A 12,946-nucleotide genomic window follows, 5' to 3' on the forward strand; every position below is an offset into this window, starting at 1 on the left:
TTGTATACACTACTTGGAATAAATTGGACTCAAAGAAATGAACCACTCTACAAAAGTACAATCAAATGTATTTGAAAGCTTTATTGCCAATTACCTCCTTTAGACAGATGTTATTGCCAGTGCCAATAGAGAAGTATTGTTGTGGTTTGCCTAAAGATCTCAGAGATTATGTTACTAAGACGAAATCGAGAAACATTTCTCAATTAATAGAGATGCTATTGTAGCGAATAACTTGTAGAAAGAGACAGCATTCAAGAAAAGAAAAAGAAAAGCTTCTACAAGGACTAAAGAGAAAAACGAAAGTGGTAGACAAGTGCTTGAAAGGGCAAGACACAAAACAAAGACACAAGGAAATGCGAGAAGACCTTTCACTTCTAGGAGACTCTGGTGGCATACAAATAAAGCAGAAAAGAATGTAAGATAGTCAAATAGGGAGACTATGAAGTAGTCTTGAAGGACCAACAATGATCAGCCGAACAAGACCATTGCAAAAGTAGGCCAAAGTTCCAAAATCCAAAGTGAAAGAAGCCTACCGTTGAGCTAAAGGTCTTAAAGGATGAAGCAAAATGCTTTACTTGTCACGAGAAGGGTCATATTGCAAAGAACTATCCACCAAAAAGAAACAAGGATGTGGAGAATGATCAAGATAGAAAGGGCAAAAAGCCAAAGCCTAGCATTGGACTTGTGGCCGGACATGATTGCGGAAAATGCAAGTAGGGAGTCTAGCGAATTGCCTAGAGCTTAGGTCAAGGTTAGAGATCAAACATCTTTTGTGTTCTTTGACCTTGAAGCTCGTGCAAATTTTATTGTCCCAAAATTGGAGCTAGGCTTAATATTAAGGCAGAGAAGATGGGGTAAGAAAAGAATGGCATGTTCTAGCCACAATGAGCATGTGACTTTCACTATTGGCAAAATCCCATTCATAGTGAGAGTTATGTGAACTGTGAAGAGTTCTAGAGAATGCCGGAAGCGGGTGATATTTTGTTGGGTTTCCAAATGCACAAAGTACATGGTATTTGGATGCTTTTAACCGAAAGATCACTCTTATACCTAGAGGTAAGACTTCCACATTGGTCGTCGAATTTCGTGGTGAGCCTATTCCACTAGTTTTAGCTTCTACTATTTCAAAGTTCTTTAAATACCATACTTCTATGTACTTCATTTTGGCCAAAGAGCTTAAGGATGGTCAAGCAAAAATTAATTTAGGTGCACTATATAGAGATAGCATAGCGTTTCTTAAGTCTTTTGGTAAATGCTTTCTTGAGCCACTTCCTAGAGAGTTGCCTCCAAAGAGACCTCAAGGTCATAGCATTGATTTAATGCCAAGCAGTTGTCCACCAAATAAACCTCCGCATAGGGTCAATGATGACTCATGCCAATAAATTGTTAAAGAAGGGGCTGATTTAGCCAAGTTTGTCACCATTTGATTCTCCACTTCTATTAGTGCACTTATTGGTGTAGAACAAAGATACCTCTTATTCGTCACCAATTTATTCTTCTCACTCCTATTAGCGTTTCTATTGGTATAGAACAAAGATAACTCTTAACACATGCATTGATTATTGTGCACTAAACAAGAATACCATCAAGAACATGTTCCCTATACCTTGCATTAACAACATTTTTGGACAGATTAGAAGGAGCCCATATCTCTAGCATGATAGATTTTAAAAATTTGGATACCATCTAATAAGGATTAAGCCTGAGGATGTTCATAAGAATGTGTTTCGAACTACATTTGGACTTCATGAGTTCTGGGCATAGTGATAGGGGGCAGGAGGAGGACAGGGCTATTTTGGCTGGGGACAAGGGGACGCGCTTTGGGCGGGAGAGGGGATCAAGGGACGGCACAAGGATGGGGTCATTGTTCCGAGACGCACGTCCCTTGTTTGGAGACGGATCCCAAGGACGCATCCCTCAAGCTCTCAAGGGCAAGGTTCTCCTCTCCCTCAAGGGTCAAGCTCTCTTCATCATCCATGGCATCCTCCTCTCAATCTTCCTCTTCCTCTCAACCTTCTCTTGGTGATGCCTCGACCTCATTAACACTCATGCCACAACAAAGGAAAAAGCCCGCGATGCACGCATGGAGCTTACAAGCCTCATCACTCTCATGTTTACTCCCATAGGCCAAGTTCGACCTTCTACAAACATTAAAAATCTTTCTCTCTCTCTCTCTCTCTTACTCACCTGTCATTAATAATTCTCTCTTTCCTTACGCTGAAGTCAGAAACATCTTGTGTAGTTCAGAAAAAACAATGATGACAAATAAGGTGCCCATTAAAAAGTAGCATCCCTAAAGCCTCCATGGTCCCTTTTTAGCTTGAAAAAGAAGAAGAAAATTTCTAATTTCTACCATGTATGATCATGTAATGAATGTGTTTACCAAAAAATTTAATCCACAGAATGCAACTTTACTGCTCAGAAACAATCTAACAATAAAATGGAGAGCGACAGAGATTCACTCATACAGAGAATTCAATTGCCACATTATCAAGCCTTCATTTTTGAGATCCATCACACAATATTCTTGGTGAGCAGCAAAGCCTTCCTATAAATTTATATAAGCAAATGCAACGACTGGCAAAGATACATTTGAATCAAACATTTATATGACAACCATTACCTTGCATCGGTCGTGAAGTAGCCAACTAGGCTCAACCCCCAGCTGTTGTTCCATAACTTTTAATAGCTCCTTCACCTGATGAATGGAGAATGGTACAAATTGAAATAACGTGGGGAGGAAAAAAAGAAAAAAAAAAAGACTTTCAGCCTACAACCATATCACTAAAAGAACTAAATTGTCTCCCTCCCTCCCTTCCTCTCCCCCCCCCCCCCCACCCATGCTCTCTCTCCTTTTTTTTCAATACAAAGAGTGGGCATACTCCCACTAATCATCAAGGTACGAAAAAAGTACCAACATTACAACAAAGGCAACGAAGGCCTATAAACTCGAGTTTCTTGGTGGTCTATAACAATGAACATCATATAATCATACATATCACGAGTTTATATACATGAATGAACAATCATGTAACAAAAGATATACCATAGTTGATAAGTCAAAGGCTATAGCCTCAAGTTGAAATTGCTAGTGTGTTACAAATTGGATATTCTCTCTCTAGCGCTGGACGAAAAGCAGCTTACACAAGATTCTCTCTCTCTCTCTCTAGTGACTTTGCAAAAGGCTTTTTACGATGGAGCTGTTTATTTTTAGAATAAACTATGATATTATCATATTATGATAATATGCTTTTCAAAAGCAGGTTTCAAGAACTTTACAAGCAGATCCAAGCGATGTTTGCAAATCATATTCTCTAAGACACAAAACCACAAAAGCAGGGAGAGAGAGATAGCACTTAGGCCTCTTTGTGAGAGCCAAGTATTTTTACGACGGCAACGACTTGTAGCAGATACAATATCATCTCATGAAGTTGCAGAACAACAGGAATAGAGGGAGACAGCTAGCGCTAAGTCCTCCTATCAACGCTCAGCTTTCCGACTACAACTTCAACGACTATAGTGGATTTGCCATGTGCGTTGCACGTGTGCAATAGCTTTGCAATGTGCTCTAACACTTGCAAAACAGATTAGAGTTGATGGGGGAATAGTGCCCAACTCAGTGTTATGTGCTTGTTGTACAAATTCCCCTTAATTGATCTCTTTGAGGGGAGGGACCGGCCCATTTTTCAGTCCCTAGTGATGCGTCGGTGTGATCGTCTCTCTCGTCTCTACTCTAAGCTGTGATTAAGTGATTAATTGATCAATTAACTGTATGAACGCTTCCGATTCTGTGACAGTGTTATCAGAGCAAGGCCTCCTTGCCTTTCTTAAGGAGAGGACTTTCCTGCAAGACAATAGATATAGAAACAGGCAGCTCGCTTACCTATGTCAGTTCTGGATAGTTGAGCCAACTTGAGTGGATGATGTTGATTATTTCAAAGACACTCCAAGTTCTTATGTTGATCATCGAGCAAAAAGTGGGATTAATGCGCAAAACCCTCGATGCCAGGTTGTACTCCAAGATTGATCCTTGATTTTTGGAGGACCACGTGAGTCTCCATGAAGGTTTGTTGAGGAGAGGTGCCACCCCTGACATTTATTCAAAAGATAATTCTTTGTATCCTCTTGGCTCTTCTAACGTGCATTGGGATAGCATTTGCTTCAATAGCAATGATAAATGTATTCGCAATAATGGATATGACATGGTTTGCTAGATAATACTATCAATCATCTACTGTTAAGATTTGCACTGTTGTACTGCTACTTTCACTACCGATGGCTCCCATGTCTTATATATGCTTTTATAAGATGATCTTGCTTTGCTTCATGCTTCCTTTGTATTTCCTCTACTAAGCTTGGTGATGCTTCTCCTTCCAACTCCATTTCTTGGACCGTATTGTCCACATCTTCTGGTATTTCCGATGTCTCGAAAATATATGCCAGAGGCATGTCTGTCGTTTCAAGTATATTTGTTCTTGAATCTTAGGCAGTAATGGTAGCTAGTGGTGGTAGCCATCATCTCTTTATGTTCTTTCAACTTAGCTATTTCCTTTTTGAGTTGATCAATTTATTGTTGTGCTCTTAACTGTTCATCCAATTCTTCTTGAGGCTTTACTGCCTCGACTCTCATTAAGAGAGGTTGCATGAATAATTCATCAAGCTGGTTCATCCACTTCTATTTCTCCATGTTTACCTGGTGCAATTTCTTGATCATTGGACTTTGGTTCTCCACTTGTACTTTTATGTCTTCTACCAATCATCGAGCTTCCTCCAACTCTTTTAATTGTGCCTACAACGACACCAATATGTTTTAAGTCGGTTTTACAACTTGCACTAAGTGTCACAAAAACACTCTATGTAACGTAGTGTTCTATCATCACCAATACAATTACTAATATTGATAACGACAAGTAAATAACCAAAGGATAAGCAGTTGAAAACCCTGATAAATTATCAAGCCACAGAGTCCTTAGTCTACAACATGAGAATATTATTACGTAGGTCTCTGAAACACATCATTACACACATGCTATGTTACAAATTAGGGTTTCTACAATCCTAATCTTGTGCAAGAACCCTAATCTCAAGATGTAAGGACTAAGGGAGAGTAAAAATTGTATATTCTCTCTCTAGAACAGCAACACAAGAACTTTTTCTCTCTAGGCGTCAACATTCTCTCTAAAAACAAGAGCATTGGATTTTCTCTCTCTAGTGCTGAATATTCTCTCTAGCGTTGGGACATTCTCTCTCTAGTGCTGAACTTTCTCTCACTAAAAAAGCAACAAATGACTCAATTTTATGATAATATGATAATGTGCTTTTCAACCAACAGTTTTCTGATAACGCAATAATATAATAATATCATATTATAATAATATTCTTTTCAAAAGCAGGTTTCAAGAACTTTATAAGTAGATGCAAGCAATGGCTGCAGAGAATGATCTCTTAGACACAGAACCACAGAAGCAGGGAGAGAGAGATAGCGCTAGGCCCCTTTGTGAGAGCCAAGTGTTTTTACGACGGCAACAACTTGTAGCAGATACGATATCATCTCATGAAGTTACAAAACAACAGACATAGAGAGAGCGAGCTAGCGCTAGGTCCTCGTGTTAGCGCTCAGCTTTCCGACTCTAACTTCAACGACTATAGTGGATTTGCCGTGTGCGTTGCACATGTGCGGAACAACATTGCAGTGTGCTCTAACACTTGCAGAACATATTGGAGTTGACATGGGAATAGTGTCCCACTCAACGTTGTGTGCTTGTTGTACGAATTCCCCTTAATTGATCTCTTTAAGGGAGGCGACTGGCCCATCTTCCAGTTATAGTGTTGTGTCGGTGTGATCTCTCTCACTTCTATACTCTAAGTTGTGATTAAGTGATTAATTGGTCAGTTAATTGTATGAACGCTTCCGATTCTATGACAGTGGTATCAGAGCAAGGCCTCCTCGCCTTTCTTAAGGAGAGGACTTTCCTGCAAGACAACAGATATGTAAACCCACAACTCGCTTTCCTTTGAGGAGATGCAAGCAAAGTTTGCAGAATTTTAGAGTTTTCTTGATCAACCAGAAGTTTAGGAAGCTATGCTTTAAGTAAAGCAGGGGAGAAACCAAGTGCCGACGGAAGGATCACTTCCGCTTTTGACTTTAGCAGCAACAGATCCTTGATCAGAGTCCAGACTCATGATCAGGAGCACTCAACATCCGATCCCTCTCAGGATAATACGTCAGAGGGTGCTCGACGAAAGCAGCGGCGGTATTTGTCTTCTGCCACAATTAAGAAATATCAAGAAGAACGAGAATGCTTTTCTTGTGGAGAGCATGGACATATGAAGTCAAGTTGCCTGCAACGGCAAGGACTCTAAGATTTAGAAGATGTTTAGGATGCTTAGTTCCTCCTCTTGTGTGAAGGGACGCAGTGCAAGAGCTCTTGATGAGGAGACTTTGTGATTAAAGATCACAAGGAGATTATAGATTTTGAATTTTGAACAAATGAGTTTTCTAATGATTTTTGACTTGATCCCAGGAAGCAAGGACCCATGTACAGGTTGTGAATAACTTTTTGAAGTATGAATAACTCTTGAGTATGTCTCAGTGTAAGATCTACCAGGCTTTGATCTGTGCTAGGTTGCCAAGGACAACTTATGACCTTGTGTAGGATGTGATGGCCTCTCGATAATGACTTCAGTTTGGAAGCCCGAGAGTGCGGAACTAAAATTTTGTCTGTAGTGTAGGTGTACCGAAAAGTGTATAACAACTTTAAGGTACGCAAGATTGATTATTTGATTTTTAAGAAATATGCAAAACTTCATGTTTTTCAGGAATTGATGATGAAAAGGAATTGCCTACCAGTTGTGATGGTAGTGCAGAACAGAATTGCCTACTTAGTACTGGGTGATGGTAGTGCAGAACAGCCTATTGGAAACATCAGTGCAGATCTTAGACTTGCCTACCAAGTAATGGTAGTGCGGAATGGCCTGTTGGAAACAACAGTGCGGAATTATTTCTCAGACAGTGTAAGAAAAGGAAACTTTTCACCTATCGTAGTGATAGGATATGATTTACTTGTCTCAAATATGACGCAAGCACACAATTGAAGATGGACTCCAAGTATGGGACTTTGTTCCCTATAATTAGGGACTTCATTCCCTCAGTGCATGAATCATTATGATTGTTTTATGTTTTGCATTCCGGGGATGCCTAGAAAGTGCCTACATGAAGCACGTAATCTCTTTTTGTCTTTTTGCAGGAACTAACAGTTGAGGTCAACAGTTTTATACGTCAGAGGGATGTTACAAATTAGGGTTTCTATAACCCTAATCTTGTGCAAGAACCCTAATCTCGAGATGGAAGGACTAAGGGAGAGTTGGGAGAATAAGAATGGTATATTCTCTCTCTACAACAGCAACGCAAGGACTTTCTCAAGTATAGAGGAAAATTTATGTCTATAGATACAAGTGAAGTGGGTAGCTTAATACCCTTATAAATACCTTGGCCTTTTGGTAGTAGATGGGGCTCTTGGCATCTTTGGCACCCTACCTCTCTCTGATGGTTGCATCTTCATTATTTGTAGAGAGCTCTCTATCCAAAAGAGACTCCTCTCACTCTTGTACTCTTGTCATTTATCCATAAAATCAGGTTCATGGGGGTATTCTCTCATGAGCTCACATAATAGGGAGTAGCCCTTCACTCCCATCATCTCTCTCTCTCTCTCTCTCTCTCTCTTCTTCTTCTTCTTCTCATGCATGTGCATGCATGGCACTCTCGATGTGAGAGGCATGCACCTCTACAATCATGCTCTCATCTACACACTCTTGCTTTGCAAACAATAGTGGTATTAGAGCTAAGGCTACGCTCATCGATATAGTCAATGACATAAGAAAAGCTAAGTTTACTTCTTGTTTATGCTAAACTCAAACATAAATATTGACATCTTGACTAATGAATTCTTTAATTGCATCATGTGTTATAGTAGAGGATAATAATAATAATAATTCATCTCCAGTGGGATTTGGATCCACACCTTCTCCAACTCAAAAGCCAAGGTGCATTATCGATTGTGCTACAAAAATTTCAAAATTGTCACCACCAACAAGCAATGACAACGAGGCTAAAACAACATAGACAAGCTAAGTTGCATAATGACATTGGTATTTTTCCATGATTTCATTGGACTCCTTAGACGTGTTGATATGCATGTAGGATTCTTAAGAAAGAATAAACTGTTTTGTGATCATAGAAAGAGAAGGCTTGCTATGCATGGTAGAAGCATGCATACATGCATGACAGGCATGAAGAGTGAAACAAGGTAGAGGCTGAGAGACATGAAGTGTGTACATATGCATGAGAGAGATAATTGGCTCTATTACTTTTTATAGCACGTGTGACAATCCATCTTGAGTTATGCGAAGATGTTCAGAGAAATCCTTCCTAGTGGCTAATCTCACCGAGAAGCCATAAAGCCAACAATACCTATGGCAACAAATCTAGTAGTTGGTTTCTGCAAATAGTTGAATTTAGTAGGGGGAAGGTCTTCCTCATGTGTTGCATGTGCATTTCCTGTACTAAAACTTAACACTTTCATCATTGAATAATTACAAAACTCGATGGAAGTAGAAAGGGCTTTGCGTTTATAGGTTTTTGAGCTTATAGGTCTTTGAGCTTTCTTCAAGTACTTGCACATCACAAAATGATAGGCCCATGACTCAAGTGGAACGGTTCCCATAAAAACTCCAAACACAACTAGACCATGTTCAAAATTTAAGGATTGCAAAACCAAGACACGTATATTCTTTTGTGAGACTCAAACACAAAAGAGTGTAATTTGTTTGGGCTGTTGTGAACCAAAGCACATGATGTTTGCTAGACTTAGGCACGAGTAGTGTACTTTATTTGGACCGTCTTTAACGCTTCACTTTGTGATCCTTGTTTGTTCTTGACATGCCAATACATCCTTGAAGCTCTCACAAGTGCCCATTGGAACGTCTTTGTGAATATTTTTATCCCTGCAATGCCAAGTAAGCGTAAAATGAAGAAGCCAAGAGCGAAATTAACATGAGCCATGGCGGCATTTAATTGCAAGAATTAAAATTAACATGTGCCAATTTAGCCAGTTTATTGACTGGTGTACTGGCAATAGTATCAATGGGTGATCCGCGTACTCCTAGCAAGAGTTCACACATGCATGTGTATGTCTAATAGCACTCTAGCATATACCCAATAGCACTCCAGTGCATGTTTATTTTTGGCCCACATGTAGCAAAATCAAAAGCAGATCTACCAAAAAATAACAGCAACAGTCATTGTTCCAACTAATTGATTGTGATGCATGGTGATGACTAGCGCGGCAGCTTTGTCAACAATTTTTGGAGCTCTTTTGGCTACTCATGTTGAGCCATGCAAAAATGCAATCCTAGTTTTAGTCATGCCCTAATTTTGGCACAGTCATGCTCCTCATCAAGACTCTCATTTGATCTTTTGTCATTCAAATAGATGGCCAAAACGAGTATCCGAAGGATGATGGTCCAATGATTTTGAGGAAACATCAGTCAAGTCTCTAGAATTAGTCCTAGAGATAGCTTGACTAACCTACTTATGCATTATCTGATCTTCCATGCACCCTCACCTCTCCACCCCTTCTCTCACATGCACCCTCTTTTGCCCCCCTCTCGCCTTTGGCAAAAATTGGACACACGTAGGCAAGTTTGAGAGCACAAGAGTGTGAATTTTTTAAAGGGCACACACACCCTCTCTCACATGCAAGCCAACGGTGTTTTTTGTTAGGAACTCTAAACTTTTTAATCATTCTTTAATGTTTATGAATAAATAAATCCAACTGTGCAAAACCTAGAAATCTAACTTGTGAATTTCAATATCTCAAGTTCTTTCTATATTTCTTGTTGTTGTACACTCTTCTAGGCAAGCAATGACTAAGTAAGCATGTATACATAAAATGCATTATCTCTTGCATATCACAGTTATGGTATCACTCCAATCTATTGTGGCAGTGTACAAGATATTATTTGTTGTGTAGACTTGTTAATTGAGGCAACACCAATGAATTGATGCATGTGAATTGATCACCAATTTGTGCTTGGTTTTATGGCATAAAATGTGAAATGTAGTTATGATTTATTGGAATTGGATGATAGACTCGTTGATTGAGGCAGCCACTAGTGTGGTTTCCCTCCCCACATGCTTTTCTTTTATCATATGAGTTGCAGACTCATTGATTTAAGTAGCAATATGGTTTATTAAAGTGAAAGTGGTTTACTACTTTGATACTACCTTGTGACCAATGTTGTCTTTCTACGCATGACTTATATAAGTATATTCTTGAGGTATAGGACACAAGAATATATCATATTGTTGATTGTGAGCATAATTACTGATGTCTTTGCATATATTTCTAAATGCATTTTTTAAATTGATTATTAGTATTGCTAATCTTCTCTCTAGTATTTTGTAGCTTTGTATACTTCTACACCACATGACTGTGATGATGGATTATGCTTTAATGGTTCTAGTACTTAGCGTTTCAAGACAATTGCTCAATCAACCAAGGAGTGATGGGTTAGGGTGAATTAGTTAATGATGCACTCACAATGATCTAACTTAAGCACACTAAACACTAATGCTAATTACAATAGGCAAGAGACAAGAGTAGCATAATCTAGATGCATTAATTGAAGCTGCAAAATACATGGATTTATGCATGGTTATATAGGCATTTGGAGGCTCTTCTGGTGACATCATGGGTGTTGTAGATAACCATCTGATAGTTTATCATCTCATTTTGATATCTTATGCGAGATCTACATCTAAGTTCAAGTTAGTCTAGGGTACATCATATCATTCATTCTTGTTTACAAATATTCATTAGGCTTGATAGTCCTCGTAGGTTTTGTTTGTTACGTTGATGTGATTGTTCATCTTCTTGGCCTCCTTCATCTCGATCTTTAACTTTGTCTTTGTGGTCATCTTGGTCTTCTTGGTCATGATTTTCATGTTTGTCCTTGATCTTCATGTTGATTTTCATTGCTTCATCGTATCCTTCAGTTGACGCTTTATTTGCTTCTTCTTGATGATCTTCATCTTGTTGCACTTTACCTTGATTGATGTCACCTTTTTCTCATTGATTTCATTTATGCCTACGTTCATTGTGTTTGCTAATGTTGGCTTGGCATACATATCATGATGTCTTACATAGGAAATAGGGAAGGTCTTACCACTTGATTCAGTGATGGTGTCTAATCCCCTTACAAAAAGGATTTGTGAATCCATACCATGGATTTTTCAATTCTTTGATTTTAAAAATATGAATTTTGGAGTACAATTTATTGGCAATGTGATAGCCAATTCTATTTCTCTATATAATTTACAACTTCACTCTTTGGCAAGATTTTATTGATCCAAACAAAGATGTAATGAAAATGGATTGCTCATACTCTCATAATCCTCCCCCTTGAGCAAACAATTTTTCATACAAGAATCTTGATTCCTCCCTTGAAAAGTGAACCCATGCCGTGAGTACAACTTTCTTGATTAATTTCCAACTTCAATAATTAATGTCAAACTATAAAAAGCCTTAAGGGCATGTAGTTCATCTAACACGAAAGATTCTTGGGCTAGTTAAAAGGTTGAGGAGACAGGTTTCAGCATTGCTCATGCATATGTACTATAATCTGTGCTTGGATTTGACTGTACCATAATTTGTCCCTCCAAATGAAAAAATGCAATTAAAATCTACTAACTAGAGAGAAAAATCATGCAATAAAAAATCATGCTAATTAAATGATTAGTCAAAATGGTTTATCATGAGCTTTTAGGAGGTTAGTGGCCAGATGTGCATGCTCTCACTAATAAACTATGATTAGACAATGCTAATGCAAGTGATAAGCAATAATTAGACTAGGATCTAGGTGATTAGAAAATACTAATCATGATTAGGGCTCTGATACCAACTAATGGATTAATGTCTATTAGTTATTAATAATGCATTCATAATGACATAATTAACTTAAGGACACTAACCACTAATGCTAATTATAATAGGCCGGAGGCAAGAGTGGCATAATCTATATGCATTAATTGAAGTTGCAAAATACATTGATTTGTGCATGTTTATATAGGCATTTGGAGACTCTTTTAGGGACATCATGGGTGATGCAAATAAGCCTCATTGCTAGCTTATCATCTCACATTGATAGCTTATCATTAAGGTGTTGATAGCTTATCTAGCTTCCCTGATAGGCTATCATTGATAAGAGATCATGGGCCAAGGGCTCTTATCTTATCACTAGCTAAGAGCTATTTCCCACCTTCAACCTCTCCTCCAAGACTCAATTGAAGGTGGTGTATCCATGATGGAGGATACCTAACAACAAGGAGTATGTTATGAAGATAGTAATAGATGGAGCTCTTGGTAATTTGGGCACCCTATATCTCTCTTATGGTTGCACCTTCATTATTTGTAGAGAGCTCTCTATCCAAGATAGACTCTTCTCACTCTTGTACTCCTATCCTTTATCTATAAAAGTAGTCTAATGAGGGCTCATGGGGTATTATCTCATGAGCTCATGGGAGGGGGAGTAACCCTTCACCCCCATCATGCATCTTCTCTCTTTCTCTCATGCATGTCCATACATGGCACTCTCAATATGAGAGGATTACATCTCTACAGTCGTGCTCTTGTCTACATGCTCTTGCTTTGCAACACTTTTGACAAATCAATGAAAACTTATGTTTTCACTACATGATTTTTGTCAAAGATGTGATGCATGACTCTAGGGAACAAAAAGGTCTTGAAGATAGAATGAAAGAGGACTTGGATTTATCTCAATTCTTGTATCAATTCCAAGACATTTTTATTGATAACATCCTTGCAGAGTTACCTCTCAAACAATGATCATGATCATACCATTGAACTTATACTAGGGATTTCGCCTC

At 38.6% G+C, this 12,946-nt stretch overlaps 1 protein-coding gene and 1 pseudogene across 2 annotated transcripts in view; both read right to left on the reverse strand.

Annotated features, from left to right (window-relative positions):
• Positions 1-9,004, reverse strand: part of LOC148016815 (uncharacterized) — a 139,139-nt gene extending 130,135 nt beyond the window's left edge. The window contains exons 1-2 of one of the 2 annotated variants that reach the window (XM_087663400.1): positions 8,886-9,004; positions 2,624-2,698 (exon numbers count right to left, since the gene is read on the reverse strand). The gene's annotated coding sequence lies outside the window, so the exon portion shown is untranslated. Of the gene's footprint in view, positions 1-2,623; positions 2,699-4,693; positions 4,791-8,885 lie in introns of those variants that run through there. The other variant, XM_087663401.1, reaches the window with a different exon arrangement.
• On the reverse strand, positions 4,238-5,016 carry LOC148016821 (uncharacterized; annotated as a pseudogene).
• Positions 9,005-12,946: the final 3,942 nt, after the last annotated feature.

The sequence above is a fragment of the Lygodium microphyllum genome, chromosome 22 (genome assembly GCF_053477565.2).
Source record: "Lygodium microphyllum isolate KBCC chromosome 22, Lygodium_microphyllum_v1.1.10, whole genome shotgun sequence".
Lineage (NCBI taxonomy): Eukaryota > Viridiplantae > Streptophyta > Polypodiopsida > Schizaeales > Lygodiaceae > Lygodium > Lygodium microphyllum.